The following is a 17930-nucleotide window of genomic DNA, read 5'->3' on the forward strand; positions in this document are numbered from 1 at the left end:
TGTAGTGTGGGCTCTTCGGATTCTTCCGGATTATCAGCGACCAAAGGGGCGGCAAATTTTTCGACCGCCCCGGGCGCCACAAACAGTTGCTACGCCACTGCTTCTCAGTCCAGCGTTGTAAATGGGGAATTCTTTTATTAATTCATCAATTAGGGCTTTCTGGTAGTGTAACACTTTATTAGACATTTCCATCATGGGAAGGACAGATGGAAAATTCTCCTTGTATCATGAGTCTAGAAGTGTTACCAATCAGTAATTAGTGTTGGACAAAATGCATTCAATGCAGGGGTCATGTGAAAGGCAGGGCAGCATAAACTCAGCCATGTTTGCAATATTGCCAACAGCCAAGAGTTCCCTGACCCCACCAAGAGGACGACTGTCCATCTTCACCTCCTCATACTCCCTCTCCTCTTCAGGCCATATATGCTGAACAGACGAAAGACTGTAGTGCAGAAAACCAGCTCTTACTAATCCTCATTATCATCCAATCCGCAATGAGAAGATGAGATGAGGCTGAGCTGTGTAGCATCACACTGTATAGCTTCTTGCTCCATCTCAACTTGCGCTGTCTGTAAAGCTTCCTCTTTACTTGTGAGCAACAAGCATTTCAGTAGACAGAGAAGCTGGATGGTGGGATGGTTACACTAATTATGTCATCATCGCCGTTCACCGTCTTGGTCAAATCCTCACAGTTTTGGAGAATCGCACAGATGCCAGATATCATCCATGCCCACTTATCAATTCTTGTGTGCAGAGGCTGACCAGAATACTGACATGCATGGTGTAGCTGGCATTCAACTACTGCTCTCTACAGCTCACAAAGCTTTGCCAACATATGAAACATGGAGTTCTGGAAATGGGTACACACATGGCTTACTTTCACAAGTAGCTCAGGCAGATCTGGGTAGATTTTGAGAAACCTCTGAACCACTAGGTATTAGATTCAGCACAGCCTGTTGTCACTTGGCTAATGCAGTGCTGCAGTGTTTCCAGCTTACGACTGATATTGATGTTTTGGAGATGTAGGGTGAGGAGGAGGAGGTGCATGAACTTCTGTTGAAGGTGGGGGAAAGCCTGACTGAACCAGGACCCACTATTCTCTGTGTTGGTAGCTCGTGTTTTGTCACAGGGTCTGACTGGTCCTGGCTTCCTCAATGTTCACCAAGTGTGGTGTCAAAGAAATGTAGCATCCCTCGCCACTTGGATGACAGGGTTGTTGATGGTGGTTGCAAGTGTGCAACGACAGGTGCAGGAAGGGAGGCATTTTCACCTATCCCATGGACAGAGGATTGGCATGCCCATAGAACAGGGGTTAAAAAATAGTGGTGTCACCAACAGACATTGTTTCTGGACCCTGGCATTCATCCCAACTAGTCAAGTGCTTTGCTGTCATGTTCCTGGATATGCTGGTGGTGGTCAGGCTGGTAGTTGTACTTCCCCTGCAGGTGCTGTCATGGCAGATGTTGCAAATGGACAAATGGATTTTTTGAGGTTAACTGGACTGTCTTTAAAAAAGTGCCACACTCAGGAACACCTAACCTTTGTCATGGCAACTACACCCATGTTGGTGCTCTGGATAACATAGAATCATAGAATGGTAGTGTTGGAAAGAACCTCCTGGGTCATCTGGTCCAACCCCTGCTCAAAGCAGCATTCACTAAATCATCCCAGACAGATGTCTGTCCATCCTCTGCTTGAAGACTTCCATGGAAGGAGAACTCACCACCTCTCGTGGCAGCCTGTTCCACTCATTGATCACCCTAGCTGTCAAAAAGTTATTTCTAATATCTAAACTGTCTCCTCCCATTCAGTTTTATCTCATTGCTTCTAGTCTTTCCTTGTGCAAATGAGAATAAAAATGATTCTTCTACAATGTGACAGCCCTTGAGATATTTTTAGACAGCTATTAAAACTAGAACTACCAATGGAGTCATTTTGATTTTATGTCTCTTCTGTGACTACTTTTCTCCGAATTCCGGCTTGAGACTCGGTGACTTTTACTTATTTAGGATGCAAAAAAAGATTTTGTGACAATAAATAAATTTTAAAAAAAAGTACCTTTTTTTCAAAATTTACCTTTAATTACCAAAGGGAGTCATTTTGACTCCCTACTATAATTACAGTAGGGAGTCAAAATGACTCCCTTTGGTAATTGAATGTAAATTTTGAAAAAAAAAAGTACTTTTTTGCTAGTCTTTGTCGCTAAATGTTATTAGATCTTTTAGTTTTCATTTACTTGTATTCTTAGAATAAGTTTAGAATAAATGTTGTCTTAGACTTATAATAACTAGCATTTTTGTAAATATACTTGACATACACAGGACTAGAGTTGAGCGAAACGGGTCAAAAAAATTCAAAAGTCGCCGACTTTTGGCAAAGTTGGGTTTCATGAAACGAAACCCGACCCTAGGATGAGGTCGGCCACGAGGTCGGCGACTTACGCGCCAAAGTCGCGTTTCAAAAGTTTGTTTTGCGCTCTTTTTCAGCCAATCAGGATCCACGGACACTGTGGGCAACGTGATGACATAGGCACGGGTCACCACCATCTTTCAGAAGGGCATGCAAGTGATTGGCTTGCTTTGGTGGGCGTCACAGGGGGTATAAAAGGGCGTGCACGCCGACCGCCATCTTACTTCTGCCGATCTCAGTATAGGGAGAGGTTGCTGCTGATTCTGTAGGGAGAGCATTAGGCAGGGAAGAAGACCAAAAAACTGCTTCTGCTGCTAGCGATTTGGCCTGCACAACACACCAGTCACTGTGTGTGCAGTGCAAGGGGAGGCTATATAGTGGTGTATCATTGGTGTTGGTTGTTGGGCTGCCTTCTAAGGCTTCCTGACAGGCTGGCATTGCTGTTTACCCACTGCTCCGCAAACTGCTTTTTTAAAAGCAATCCAATCTCCCTTATCCTCTAGTCACTTTGGTCACAGCTGTGCCATCGAGCCTGTCACATAGCGCTCAGATATTCATTGGGCCTCAAACTGCTTTTTTAAAAGCAATCCCAATTTTTTTTTTTTGTCCTGCTGAGAAGAAAAAAAAACTGCTTCTGCTGCTGATAGCAATTTGGCCTGCACAACACACCAGTCACTGTGTGAGCAGTGCAAGGGGAGGCTATATTGTGGTGTATCAGTGGTGTTGGTTGTTGGGCTGCCTTTTAAGGCTTCCTGACAGGCTGGCATTGCTGTTTACCCACTGCTCCGCAAACTGCTTTTTTAAAATAAATCCAATCTCCCTTATCCTCTAGTCACTTAGGTCACAGCTGTGCCATCGAGCCTGTCACATAGTGCTCAGATATCAGTTGGCCTCACACAATCCAAAAGTGTCCAGTGTCCAAAAGTGTGTGCAGAGATTCAAAATCTCACTTATCCTCTAGTCACTTAGGTCACAGCTGTGCAATCAAGCCTGTCACATAGCGCTCAGATATCAGTGGGCCTCACACAATCCAAAAGTGTCCAGTGTCCAAAAGTGTGTGCAGAGATTCAAAATCTCACTTATCCTCTAGTCACTTAGGTCACAGCTGTGCCATCAAGCCTGTCACATAGCGCTCAGATATCAGTGGGCCTCACACAATCCAAAAGTGTCCAGTGTCCAAAAGTGTGTGCAGAGATTCAAAATCTCACTTATCCTCTAGTCAATTAGGTCACAGCTGTGCCATTGAGCCTGTCACATAGCGCTCAGATATTCATTGGGCCTCACACAATCCAAAAGTGTCCAGTGTCCAAAAGTGTGTGCAGAGATTCAAAATCTCACTTATCCTCTAGTCACTTAGGTCACAGCTGTGCCATCGAGCCTGTCACATAGCGCTCAGATATCAGTGGGCCTCACACAATCCAAAAGTGTCCTGTGTCCAAAAGTGTGTGCAGAGATTCAAAATCTCACTTATCCTCTAGTCATTTAGGTCACAGCTGTGCCATCGAGCCTGTCACGTAGCGCTCAGATATTCATTGGGCCTCACACAATCCAAAAGTGTCTAGTGTCCAAAAGTGTGTGCAGAGATTCAAAATCTCACTTATCCTCTAGTCACTTAGGTCACAGCTGTGCCATCAAGCCTGTCACATAGCGCTCAGATATCAGTGGGCCTCACACAATCCAAAAGTGTCCAGTGTCCAAAAGTGTGTGCAGAGATTCAAAATCTCACTTATCCTCTAGTCACTTAGGTCACAGCTGTGCCATCAAGCCTGTCACATAGCGCTCAGATATCAGTGTGCCTCACACAATCCAAAAGTGTCCAGTGTCCAAAAGTGTGTGCAGAGATTCAAAATCTCACTTATCCTCTAGTCACTTAGGTCACAGCTGTGCCATCAAGCCTGTCACATAGCGCTCAGATATCAGTGGGCCTCACACAATCCAAAAGTGTCCAGTGTCCAAAAGTGTGTGCAGAGATTCAAAATCTCACTTATCCTCTAGTCACTTAGGTCACAGCTGTGCCATCGAGCCTGTCACATAGCGCTCAGATATTCATTGGGCCTCACACAATCCAAAAGTGTCCAGTGTCCAAAAGTGTGTGCAGAGATTCAAAATCTCACTTATCCTCTAGTCACTTAGGTCACAGCTGTGCCATCGAGCCTGTCACATAGCGCTCAGATATTCATTGGGCCTCACACAATCCAAAAGTGTCCAGTGTCCAAAAGTGTGTGCAGAGATTCAAAATCTCACTTATCCTCTAGTCACTTAGGTCACAGCTGTGCCATCGAGCCTGTCACATAGCGCTCAGATATCAGTGGGCCTCACACAATCCAAAAGTGTCCAGTGTCCAAAAGTGTGTGCAGAGATTCAAAATCTCACTTATCCTCTAGTCACTTAGGTCACAGCTGTGCCATCGAGCCTGTCACATAGCGCTCAGATATTCATTGGGCCTCACACAATCCAAAAGTGTCCAGTATCCAAAAGTGTGTGCAGGGATTCAAAATCTCACTTATCCTCTAGTCACTTAGGTCACAGCTGTGCCATCGAGCCTGTCACATAGCGCTCAGATATCAGTGGGCCTCACACAATCCAAAAGTGTCCAGTGTCCAAAAGTGTGTGCAGAAATTCAAAATCTCCCCTGTCCTATGGACACCTTGTACCTTGTTTTACATACTATATAGTTTGTTGGATTTTGTCTACATTTCTACCAAAAATGAGGAAGGCTGGTGGAAGAGGCCGTGGAATTGGGCGGGGGTTGTCAGCTGGTAATGATGGTGTTGGTGGTGGATCTGATGGTAGTGGCAAGAGCAAAATAGGACCGAATGCAGGAGGTGTTGAGCCTGCGTCATCATCTGGCTACATAAGGCCTCGAACGCTTAGTTTTCTAGGAGTTGGCAAACCGCTTTTAAAGCCAGAGCATCAGGAAAAAGTTTTGTCTTACATTGCTAACTCAGCCTCCAGCTCTATCGCCTCCTCTTCTTCAGTTGTAAAAAGTAAAAGCACTGAGTCGTCATTGGAGGCTCATGTTCATGAACCACACCTTTCCTTGTGTCCTTCACCCGAACCAAGATTGAAGGATGACGCAGGCCATACTACTGATTACTCCATGGAGCTGTTTTCACATACCATGCCTGGATTATCAAGTGAAATGGTGAATTACCCAGGCCAAGATGAATCTGACATGGAGTGCACTGATGCACAGCCGCTGATGGATGATTCTGCTGGTACATTCACTCAGAGCACTACATTGTCCTCGCAGTGTACAGAGCCAGATTCTGACCCTGATGAGACTCAGGTGCCCCTTCCCGCACACTATACCACCATACACGGTGACACAGAGGAAGGTGCACATGACATAGAAGAGGAGGTGATGGATGACCCAGTTGTTGACCCAGATTGGCATCCATTGGGGGAAGAGGGTGCTGCTTCCAATAGCTCAGATGAGGAGCATCCACAGCAGACATCGACATCGCAACAGCTGTTATCTGGCAGGCCCGGAGCACTCCAAAGACAGGTTCCAAACATCAAAAGAGTTGCTGGACAGCTTGTCCAGAGGGTCAAAAGATCACAGCGTGCTAGGCCGCAAAATGTCTGCCAAAGTAGGAAGAGTGCAGTGTGGCACTTTTTTGAACAAAATCCTCATGATCAGGCCAAGGTTATCTGTAAGAAGTGCGCAAAGACCTTTAGCCGAGGGAAAAATCTGAAAAATTTGAATACCAGTTGCATGCTTAGACATTTAACCAGCATGCACTTGCAAGCGTGGACACAACACCAAACCTCAAGTGCCACATGTGCAACTGATCACAACGAAGGTAGTCAGCAATGCTACATTGTTTCCCCCACTGTAAGCCCACCGGTTAGCACAGCAGCAAATGTTGAGGTGTCGTTGCAAGGCCACAGCAGTCAGGGAATCCCACTGTTATATCAACGAAAGACTGATTCTAGGCCATCAGAAAGAACACCAACTCCATCACCATCATCAACCCTCTCTCAGTTCTCCCTGTCCACCGCTACTTCCACCATATGCAGCTCTCAAGTCCAGCTCACCCTCCCAGACACTATGAGTAGGTCAAGAAAGTACTCAGTCTCTCATCCGCGTACACTGGGTTTGAACGCCCACATTGCCAAACTAATCTCGTTAGAGATCATGCCCTTTCGGTTGGTGGAAAGCACAGCTTTCCGCGAACTCATGGCCTATGCAGTACCACGCTATGACCTACCCAGTCGCCACTTCTTCTCTCGCAAAACCATCCCAGCCCTCCACCATCATGTGAAAGACCGCATTGTCCATGCACTCAAGCAGTCATTGAGCGGAAAGGTGCACCTCACAACTGATGCATGGTCCAGTCGGCATGGCCAGGGCCGTTACGTGTCCATCACTGCGCACTGGGTTAATGTGGTGGATGCAGGGTCCACAGGGGACAGCGGTGGTGGGACAGTGCTGCCTAGCCCACGGTATAGGAAACAGTTGGCTGTAGGCGTTCCACCCTACTCCTCCTCCTCCTCCAGAAGCGAAAGCTCGTCCACAGAGCGCAGTCGTACGAGCACTCCATCTGCAGCTGCCACTGTTGCACACGATGTGTCCCCCTATCGAGCAGCTAGTGGAAAGCGTCAGCAGGCTGTGTTGCAGATGATGTGTTTGGGCGACAGACACAATAGTAAGAACTGAATTTCAAGGAGCAATAAGAGTCGAAAACTATCATTGAAAGGGCAAGAATAGCTCTCCAGAAGTATTCCCCCCAAAAATGTGGTATAATGTGCCAAATAAACCATCTAATCTCTTGCACAATCCCTTTAATCCCTTAGTGACCACCAATATGACTTAAAACTGACCTAAGATATAAGTGAAGAGCATCGTCCTATAGTTGACACCATGCTGCATCAGTCAAAAACAGTGTTGACACCAATCTGCTTAACCCTTTAGATACTACTGCAAACTGTGACTACGGCATCAAAATGGTTAGCAGGATGTGGGGACACCCTATTTAATGCCATTGGCACCCTGAAATCATGATTGTGTGGTTTTGATGTTTCCTCTGCAATTCATGACTAAATAATAGCCTTAGAGCTTGCCGGCTATAGTGACTTAAGAATCATAGAATCGTAGAGTTGGAAGGGACCTCCTGGGCCATCTGGTCCAACCCCCTGCTCAAAGCAGGATTCGCTAAATCATCCCAGTTAGATGTCTGTCCAGCCTCTGTTTGAAGACTTCCATTGAAGGAGAACTCACCACTTCTCGTGGCAGCCTGTTCCACTCATTGATCACTCTAACTGTCAAAAAGTTTTTTCTAATATCTAATCTGTGTCTCCTCCCATTCAGCTTCATCCCATTGCTTCTAGTCTTTCCTTGTGCAAATGAGAATAAAGTTGATCCTTCTACAATGTGACAGCCCTTTAGATATTTGTAGACAGCTATTAAGTCTCCTCTCAGTCTTCTCTTTTGCAAACTAAACATTCCCAAATCCTGCAACCTTTCCTCATAAGACAGGGTTTGCAGACCGGTCACCATTCTGGTCGCTCTTTTCTGAACTTGCTCCAGTTTGTTGATGTCTTTTTTAAAATGTGGTGCCCAAAATTGGACACAATATTCTAGATGAGGTCTGACCAAAGAGGAGTAGAGGGAAATTATTACTTCACGTGATCTAGACTGTATGCTTCTGTTAATACATCCTAGAATTGCATTTGCCTTTTTTGCTGCTGCATCACACTGTTGACTCATATTCAGTCTGTGATCTATTAGTATACCCAAGTCTTTTTCACATGTGCTGTCACTTAGCCCTATTCCTCCCATTCTATATATGCTTTTTTCATTTTTATTGCCCAGATGTAGTACTTTGCATTTCTCCCTGTTAAAAACCATTCTGTTAGTTGCTGCCCACTTCTCCAGTTTATTTAAATCTTTTTGAATCCTCTCTCTCTCTTCTCTAGTATTAGCTATCCCTCCTAGCTTTGTGTCATCAGCAAATTTAATCAGTTTACCCTCAATTCCTTCATCTAAATCGTTGATAAAGATGTTGAACAATGTTCAAGAGGTTGTTCAGAGGTTAGCAACATTCAGGTGGTAAATATAACATTGTTACTTTCCGATAATTCTTGAAAATCACCTTAAAAGTTAATAAACTACCTGACAGTTTTTCACATTAAAAAATCACAGCTACCATTAACATAAAACGTATTGTGTCACAGAAAAAAAAATATCAAAATCAGTGACATATATTGAAACATTCCAGAGTTACTTACACAAGTCAGATTTGAAAAGTTTGGCCTGGCCACAAAGGAGTTAAACAGTCTTGCAAGTTTAAAAGGGTATAATACAAAATAAACAAGGTATAAGGAGACTTTGGCGACCGAGTGAATGCTAATTCTCATTGACTAGAGGTTGAAACTTCTTCCTCAATATGAAGATTGAAGATGGATTTTGCCCCCCCCCTCAACATGTCCATTGAAAGCAATATTGAGTGTTCTGGCTATTTTATTTGTACAAATAGATAGAAGATCAAAATAAAATATTGTACATTAGATAAGGAATTATAAGCTTTAAATGAATGAAACTTGGACATATAATCCTAAATTTAGAGATATGTAAGACATTTTTATTTGGAAAATAAAGTTGGGGTTTTAATTCAGAGAAGAGTCTCATACTTTGAGGGCATTAAAAATTCAAACATTTCTTAGTACTGTAATTTGCCCATGTTTTTAGGGGAAGCTGGTTTTATTAAATAAATTATTTCTATAGCAAGAGGGTTCTTTTCTAAATCCTCTTTATTATATAGAATCTGCTGCAGAGCCATGCCAGAAATGAGGCCTGCAATGAGGGATATTTAAGTATATAGAGAAATTTGCATAAGGAGTGCACAAGTAAAAACATATTACATGAACCCCTCTATTATGATGTTGTTCAATTGCCAGCCAACTCGACCTTGGGTATAACATGCTTTACATTCTTACATTATTATAGAGCAAATTATAACCAATTAATACTTTTGGTACTCTCATCCCTTCATCTCCTTGGATGATGATGTGATATTGAGTCCTCCACTTTCAGTTTCTTCTCATTTCATATGAATTTTAAGCATTGCTTCTTATGCAAATTGTCTCTTCAGAGAGGAAGAGGACTAGAACTTTTGTGCCACCTATTGGAAGTAGCAATCTTAAAAGTCAATGTTGACCCTTTAACGAGCCTTGTTACATGACTTAGGATAAAAGCCAAGCAAGAATCTTAACTTGGCTTTTATCCTAAGTCATGTAACCAGGCTCGTTAAAGGATTTAGGATTGCTACTTCCAATAGGTGGCACTAGAGTTCTAGTCCTCTTCCTCTCTGAAGAGACAATTAGCATATTTCCCAGAGGAGCATTGTGGCTTTAAGTCTCCTCATCTTGACATGCTTAGCATGTCAATCTCTGCAAGGAGAAATGATACAGTCATATGTTAAACTTTGGGCACCCCTATTAATGTTAACCTTTTTTCTTTATAACAATTTTGTTTTTTGCAACAGCTATTTCAGTTTCATATATCTAATAACTGATGGACTCAGTTATATTTCTGGAGTCAAATGAGGTTTATTGTACTAACAGAAAATGTGCAATCTGCATTTAAACAAAATTTGACCGGTGCAAAAGTATGGGCACCCTTTTCATTTTCTTGATTTGAACACTCCTAACTACTTTTTACTGACTTCCTGAAGCACTAAATTGGTTTTGTAACCTCATTGAGCTTTGAACTTTATAGCCAGGTGTATCAAATCATGAGAAAAGGTATTTAAGGTGGCCACTTGCAAGTAGTTCTATTTGATTCTCCTATGAAGAGTGGCATCATGGGCTCCTCAAAACAACTCTCAAATGATCTGAAAACAAAGATTATTCAACATAGCTTTTCAGGGGAAGGATACAAAAAGTTGTCTCAGAGATTTAACCTGTCAGTTTCCACTGTGAGGAACATAGTAAGGAAATTGAAGAACACAGGTACAGTTCTTGTTAAGCCCAGAAGTGGCAGGCCAAGAAAAATATCAGAAAGGCAGAGAAGAAGAATGGTGAGAACAGTCAAGGACAATCCACAGACCACCTCCAAAGACCTGCAGCATCATCTTGCTGCAGATGGTGTCACTGTGCATCGGTCAACAATACAGCGCACTTTGCACAAGGAGAAGCTGTATGGGAGAGTGATGCGAAAGAAGCCGTTTCTGCAAGCATGCCACAAACAGGTCGCCTGAGGTATGCAAAAGCACATTTGGACAAGCCAGTTACATTTTGGAAGAAGGTCCTGTGGACTGATGAAACAAAGATTGAGTTGTTTGGTCATACAAAAAGGCGTTATGCATGGAGACTAAAAAATACATCATTCCAAGAAAAACACTTGCTACCCACAGTAAAATTTGGTGGAGGTTCAATCATGCTTTGGGGCTGTGTGGCCAATGCCGGCAACGGGAATCTTGTTAAAGTTGAGGGTCGCATGGATTCAACTCAGTATCAGCAGATTCTTGACAATAATGAGCAAGAATCAGTGACGAAGTTGAAGTTACGCAGGGGATAGATATTTCAGCAAGACAATGATCCAAAACGCCGCTCCAAATCTACTCAGGCATTCATGCAGAGGAACAATTACAATGTTCTGGAATGGCCATCCCAGTCCCCAGACCTGAATATCATTGAACATCTGTGAGATGATTTGAAGCGGGCTGTCCATGCTCGGCGACCATCAAACTTAACTGAACTGGAATTGTTTTGTAAACAGGAATGGTCACAAATACCTTCATCCAGGATCCAGGAACTCATTAAAAGCTACAGGAAGCGACTAGAGGCTGTTATTTTTGCAAAAGGAGGATCTACAAAATATTAATGTCACTTTTATGTTGAGGTGCCCATACTTTTGCACCGGTCAAATTTTGTTTAAATGCAGATTGCACATTTTCTGTTAGTACAATAAACCTCATTTGAATCCAGAAATATAACTGAGTCCATCAGTTATTAGATATATGAAACTGAAATAGCTGTTGCAAAAACCAAAATTGTTATAAAGAAAAAAGGTTAACATTAATAGGGGTGCCCAAACTTTAACATATGACTGTACTTCTTGGAAAGCATTACTTTGAGGATAAGAGACAAGTCTATTGAGATATATAATGTATGAAAAAAGTAGTACAGTTTGACAAAGATTACCATTTTGTAAAGAATCATTTTCCCTAGCCATTCCAACAATATTCAAAATGTGCAAGACTATTCATTTCTTAATGGAGAGGACAGGGAAGGGAACTAGGTTCGATTTGGATAAGTATAAAATTGTAAAAATATAAGATTGATTCCCAAATATGGAATTGCTTTTATCTCCCATAAATAAACTAACTCTGATTCTATTCCATTTTTGCTTTTGGGCTTGATATTTCTCCCTAGTATTTGGGACTCATTATCCCTGATCTTGCAGTAAGACATCTTATCAAATCTATTGGTAATTTGAGAACTCCTTTATGATAATGAAGAGGGTTGGTCAGTGTCAGAATAATGTAATCTGCGAAGAAACCTAAAGTATGTTTGTCTAAGACCGATTGGGATTCTTCTTATATTAATAATATTTCTTATAATTTCAGCACAAAGTTTCATGACCAGTGTAAATAGCAAAGCATATAATGGACATCCATGGAGAGTGCTATGAAATATTAGAATCTTGACATAGCTATAATTACTAATACTGTAGCTGAGAGAGTACTATGTAAGGCATGGATCATCCTTATTACAGGGACCGAGAAACCAAATTTAATTAGAGCAGAGAAAGCAATGTGGCAATGGATTTTATCTACGTACAAGGTAAGAAGCAGAGAAGACATCCAAGAGTGAACCACTCCTGCTATCAAAATAATGATATGTATTGTGCCTTCTGCAGCCTGTCTCCTACAAGTATTATTAAAACCCAACTAATTTTTATTTATAGCCATCAGATCACAATTCAGAAGTCAAATGGGAGGATACTGTCTGGATATTGAACAGGCAAAGAAAAAAATGAAAAAAAACCAGCTCATCTGTTAGGCATGTGCTGTGAGGAAGCACGGATATCGTGTAGTCATCACGTGTAGTAGTAAGCAAAAAAGAGAAAAAAAATCCAGCTTCAAAAATTCCAATTTATTGTGAATAAAAGCAAGTCCAAAATATCCAGTAAAATAGTCACATGGTTGTGAGTAACAAGCAACGCATTTCGAACAGTATCTTGCTTTTTCTCAAAGCTGTCTGGAGATGTCTGTGGTTTGCCTGATTTTCAAACTGTTATAAAAGATGGCTAAAGCAGACAAAGAGATCCTTTGAGCATAGCAGTGCCAAAGATCTTCACGAGAGAGGGATACAAGTCCTTAAAGATTTGGTAATATTCATTATGAAAGTCACCAGGCCCAGGGGCATAGTTTTTTCTTTGGAGATTAATAGTTTGCATAACGTCAGCAACAGATATTGGAGAATTAAGCTGTTCTAAGTGTTGCTGAGAGATTGTTGAGAGGTAGAGTTGAGCGACTTTAGTCGGATCGGGTTTCATGAAACAAAATTTGTTTCAGATGAAACTGGTCCGACTTGGGCAAAGAAAGTCGGAGTTTCGTCCGAAACCCGACCCCAATGCAAGTCAATGGGGAATAAAAGTCGGCATTGAGCGGATGACATTCATCCACTCAATGCCGACTTTTATTCCCCATTGACTTGCATTGGGGTCGGGTTTCGGACAAAACTCTGACTTTTTTTGCCCAAGTTGGACCAGTTTCATCTGAAATAAATTTTGTTTCATGAAACCCGATCCGACTAAAGTTGCTCAACTCTATTGAGAGGTTAACCTCTGCCAAAAACTATTTAATCACCTCTGTAGAGGGTTGCTTGACAGAAGTATCATCTTTCAAATTACATAGTTTAGCATGAAAGGAACAGAAGATATTGGCTAAATGCTGGGGATTTTATATCTTGGAATTTTTAACAGGATATCAATTTTTTTTCTTTGATTGTATACACCATACTTTTTGGCCACAAGCTCAATAGCTTGATGTTTTCAGTTTTGTGAAATTTTTGTCTTAGCCTGCTATTCAAACCATTCTGAGGTCATGTCTAAGCTTTACCAATGTGTCAATAAGAGATTAAATATATTTCTCTGAAGATGAGTTTCTTTATTCCTGATTTGGTTTACTATTTCTAGCATGTTCTATGTCTTTTTATACAAGAAGCACTATTTAATCATGATCCTTCTAATTAACCTTTCATTGTTCAGTTCAATTCTCCGAACGATTAGACGTTCGCGAAACATGTTTGACATCTTCCACCACAGGCAACCCTCCAGATGTGTCAAGTGCTCCTAGAAGAATTTAATTATTCATTTATTTTACTCATTTATACAGTGCTAATAATTCAACAGTGCTTTACAGACATTGTTGGCACTGTCCCCGATGGGCTATCTAAGTTCAAGAGAGAGAGAGAGAGTAGAGTTGAGCGAAACGGGTTGAAAAATTTCAAAAGTCGCCGACTTTTGGTGAAGTCGGGTTTCATGAAACAAAACCCGACCCTAGGGTGAGGTCGGCCATGAGCTCGGCGACTTTAGCGCCAAAGTCGCTTTTCAAAAGTTTGTTTTCTGCCCTTTTTCAGCCAATCAGGATCCACGGACACTGTGGGCGACGTGATGACAGGCAGGGGTCACCACCATCTTTGAGAAGGGCATGCAAGTGATTGGCTTGCTTTGGGGGGGCGTCACAGGGGGTATAAAAGGGCGTGCACGCCGACCGCCATGTTACTCATGCTGATCTCAGAATAGGGAGAGCTGCTGCTGATTCTGTAGGGAGAGCATTAGACAGGGAAGAAGACACCAAAAACTGCTTCTGCTGCTAGCGATTTTGCCTGTACAACACACCAGTCACTGTGTGTGCAGTGCAAGTGGAGGCTATATTTTGCTGGATCAGCTGTGTTGGTTGTTAGGCTGCCTTATAAGGCTTCCTGAGAGCTGCATTGCTGTTTTCCCACTGTTCTGCAAACTGCTTTTTTAAAAGCAATCCAAATTTTTTATTTTTGTCCTGGTGAGGTACTGAGCATGCATTTTTTCACACCATGCAGCGGTGTATGCTCCTCACACAGTACCGTGCAGCGGCTGTTATCACGGCCACAGTGAAGCTATCTGTGTGTGACTCTGTAAGAATAAGTCGAGGACATGTTCCGTTCTTACAGACCTCCACCTTCTAGTTTTGTCTGGTTTTCAAACAGTTAAGTATATTTGCTGTTTGATCACATTCAAAACTATAGAGAGACAGCGTCTGTCAGTCCGTATACTTAAGAAACATGGAGCTTGACAATTTTACGGACACCGGACAGCAGTGCACGTGCACGCTCCTCTCTCAGTACCGTGTAACGGCTGTTATCACGGCCACAGCGAAGCTATCTGTGTGTCACTCTGTAAGAATAAGTCGAGGACATGTTCCGTACTTACAGACCTACACCTTCTAGTTTTGTCTGCTTTTCAAACAGTTAAGTATATTTGCTGTTTGATCACATTCAAAACTATAGAGAGACAGCGTGTGTCAGTCCGTATACTTAAAAAACACGGAGCTTGACAATTTTACGGACACCGGACAGCGGTGTACGTGCACGATCCTCTCTCAGTACCGTGTAATGGCTGTTATCACGGCCACAGTGAAGCTATCTGTGTGTGACTCTAAGGATAAGTCGAGGACTTGTTCCGTTCTTACAGACCTACACTCTAGGGAGATTCTTATTCTGCCCAATTCTATATACACCTTGTAGTTTGTCATACACTAGCCAATTTCTGCCTGTGACATAGCGGTGTGATATTCACTGGGCCTCACACAATCCAACAGTGTCCACAAGTGTGTTCAGAAATTCTACATCTCCCCTGTCCTATAGTGACATTTTTCACACCTGCGACATTGAGACTGTGACATAGCGGTGTGATATTCACTGGGCCTCACACAATCCAACAGTGTCCACAAGTGTGTTCAGAAATTCTCCATCTCCCCTGTCCTATAGTGACGTTTTTCACACCTACGACATTGAGCCTGTGACATAGCGGTGTGATATTCACTGGGCCTCACACGATCCAACCGTGTCCACAAGTGTGTTCAGAAATTCTACATCTCCCCTGTCCTATAGTGACATTTTTCACACCTGCGACATTGAGACTGTGACATAGCGGTGTGATATTCACTGGGCCTCACACAATCCAACAGTGTCCACAAGTGTGTTCAGAAATTCTACATCTCCCCTGTCCTATAGTGACATTTTTCACACCTACGACATTGAGCCTGTGACATAGCGGTGTGAAATTCACTGGGCCTCACACAATCCAACAGTGTCCACAAGTGTGTTCAGAAATTCTACATCTCCCCTGTCCTATAGTGACATTTTTCACACCTGCGACATTGAGACTGTGACATAACAGTTTGATATTCACTGGGCTTCACACAATCCAACAGTGTCCACAAGTGTGTTCAGAAATTCTACATCTCCCCTGTCCTATAGTGACATTTTTCACACCTGCGACATTGAGACTGTGACATAGTGGTGTTTTATTCACTGGGCCTCACACAATCCAACAGTGTCCACAAGTGTGTTCAGAAATTCTACATCTCCCCTGTCCTATAGTGACATTTTTCACACCTGCGACATTGAGCCTGTGACATAGCGGTGTGATATTCACTGGGCCTCACACAATCCAACAGTGTCCACAAGTGTGTTCAGAAATTCTACATCTCCCCTGTCCTATAGTGACATTTTTCACACCTGCGACATTGAGACTGTGACATAGCGGTGTGATATTCACTGGGCCTCACACAATCCAACAGTGTCCACAAGTGTGTTCAGAAATTCTCCATCTCCCCTGTCCTATAGTGACGTTTTTCACACCTACGACATTGAGCCTGTGACATAGCGGTGTGAAATTCACTGGGCCTCACACAATCCAACAGTGTCCACAAGTGTGTTCAGAAATTCTACATCTCCCCTGTCCTATAGTGACATTTTTCACACCTGCGACATTGAGACTGTGACATAACAGTTTGATATTCACTGGGCTTCACACAATCCAACAGTGTCCACAAGTGTGTTCAGAAATTCTACATCTCCCCTGTCCTATAGTGACATTTTTCACACCTGCGACATTGAGACTGTGACATAGTGGTGTTTTATTCACTGGGCCTCACACAATCCAACAGTGTCCACAAGTGTGTTCAGAAATTCTACATCTCCCCTGTCCTATAGTGACATTTTTCACACCTGCGACATTGAGCCTGTGACATAGTGGTGTGATATTCACTGGGCCTCACACAATCCAACAGTGTCCACAAGTGTGTTCAGAAATTCTCCATCTCCCCTGTCCTATAGTGACATTTTTCACACCTGCAACATTGAGACTGTGACATAGCGGTTTGATATTCACTGGGCCTCATACAAACCAACAGTGTCCACAAGTGTGTTCAGAAATTCTACATCTCCCCTGTCCTATAGTGACATGTTTCACACCTGCGACATAGAGACTGTGACATAGCGGTGTGATATTCACTGGGCCTCACACAATCCAACAGTGTCCACAAGTGTGTTCAGAAATTCTACATCTCCCCTGTCCTATAGTGACATTTTTCACACCTGCGACATTGAGACTGTGACATAGCGGTGTGACATTCACTGGGCCTCACACAATCCAACAGTGTCCACAAGTGTGTTCAGAAATTCCCCATCTCCCCTGTCCTATAGTGACATTTTTCACACCTGCGACATAGAGACTGTGACATAGCGGTGTGATATTCACTGGGCCTCACACAATCCAACAGTGTCCACAAGTGTTTTCAGAAATTCTACATCTCCCCTGTCCTATAGTGACATTTTTCACACCTGCATTATTTGGGCCCATAAGACAGTGGAGCTTCATCCATTGGGACCAACATATACTATAGCATTATGTGGAGCTCATCATATACAGTTTGAAACATTATATGGGATCAATGATTCCATATGGAGAAATATATGGGCCTCATTACTCTGTATAGCGCACTAAGCGCCGGCCACAATACTGTATGGAGTTATGTACTGTCCGTTTTTGGAGGTATTGAAGAATTTAAAATGGATATCAGTCATGAGATGTAAGAAGTGAAGTATTTTTCATTGTACTATACTGCTATTTCTCTGCCGTATCGGAGCATCATGAGTTGTGGTATGTGTTAAAGGGGCGCTCTTTGGCCCTGGGCCCACGAAAACCTGGAGCCAGCCCTACCCCCCCACAACTGTAGCCAAATAACCTCCATTTTTCAGTGCGTAACTAGTATTATGAAGTAAATTAAGGTTGACAAGCTTAAGTAATAAGAATTGATGCTTTTGGCATTCAAATGGGCACTGTTGGTGTGTTTCCTGTCCTCCTCTCACTGCCGACTTTAATTCCCCAGTGACTTACATTGGGTTTCGTGTTTCGGTCGGACCACCGACTTTTCCCTATAGTCGGCTGATTTTGCTCGACCCGACTTTTGGAAAAGTCGGGTTTCATGAAACGAAACTCGACCCTAAAAAACCAAAAGTCG

At 42.7% G+C, this 17930-nt stretch overlaps 1 long non-coding RNA gene across 1 annotated transcript in view; it reads right to left on the bottom strand.

Annotated features, from left to right (window-relative positions):
- Positions 1 to 17930, bottom strand: part of LOC141063191 (uncharacterized) — a 95595-nt gene that overhangs the window by 76874 nt on the left and 791 nt on the right. The window lies entirely within an intron of this gene.

Source organism: Dendrobates tinctorius, unplaced genomic scaffold, assembly GCF_039654945.1.
Source record: "Dendrobates tinctorius isolate UK_male_01 unplaced genomic scaffold, ASM3965494v1 ptg000246l, whole genome shotgun sequence".
In the NCBI taxonomy this organism is placed as follows: Eukaryota; Metazoa; Chordata; class Amphibia; order Anura; family Dendrobatidae; genus Dendrobates; species Dendrobates tinctorius.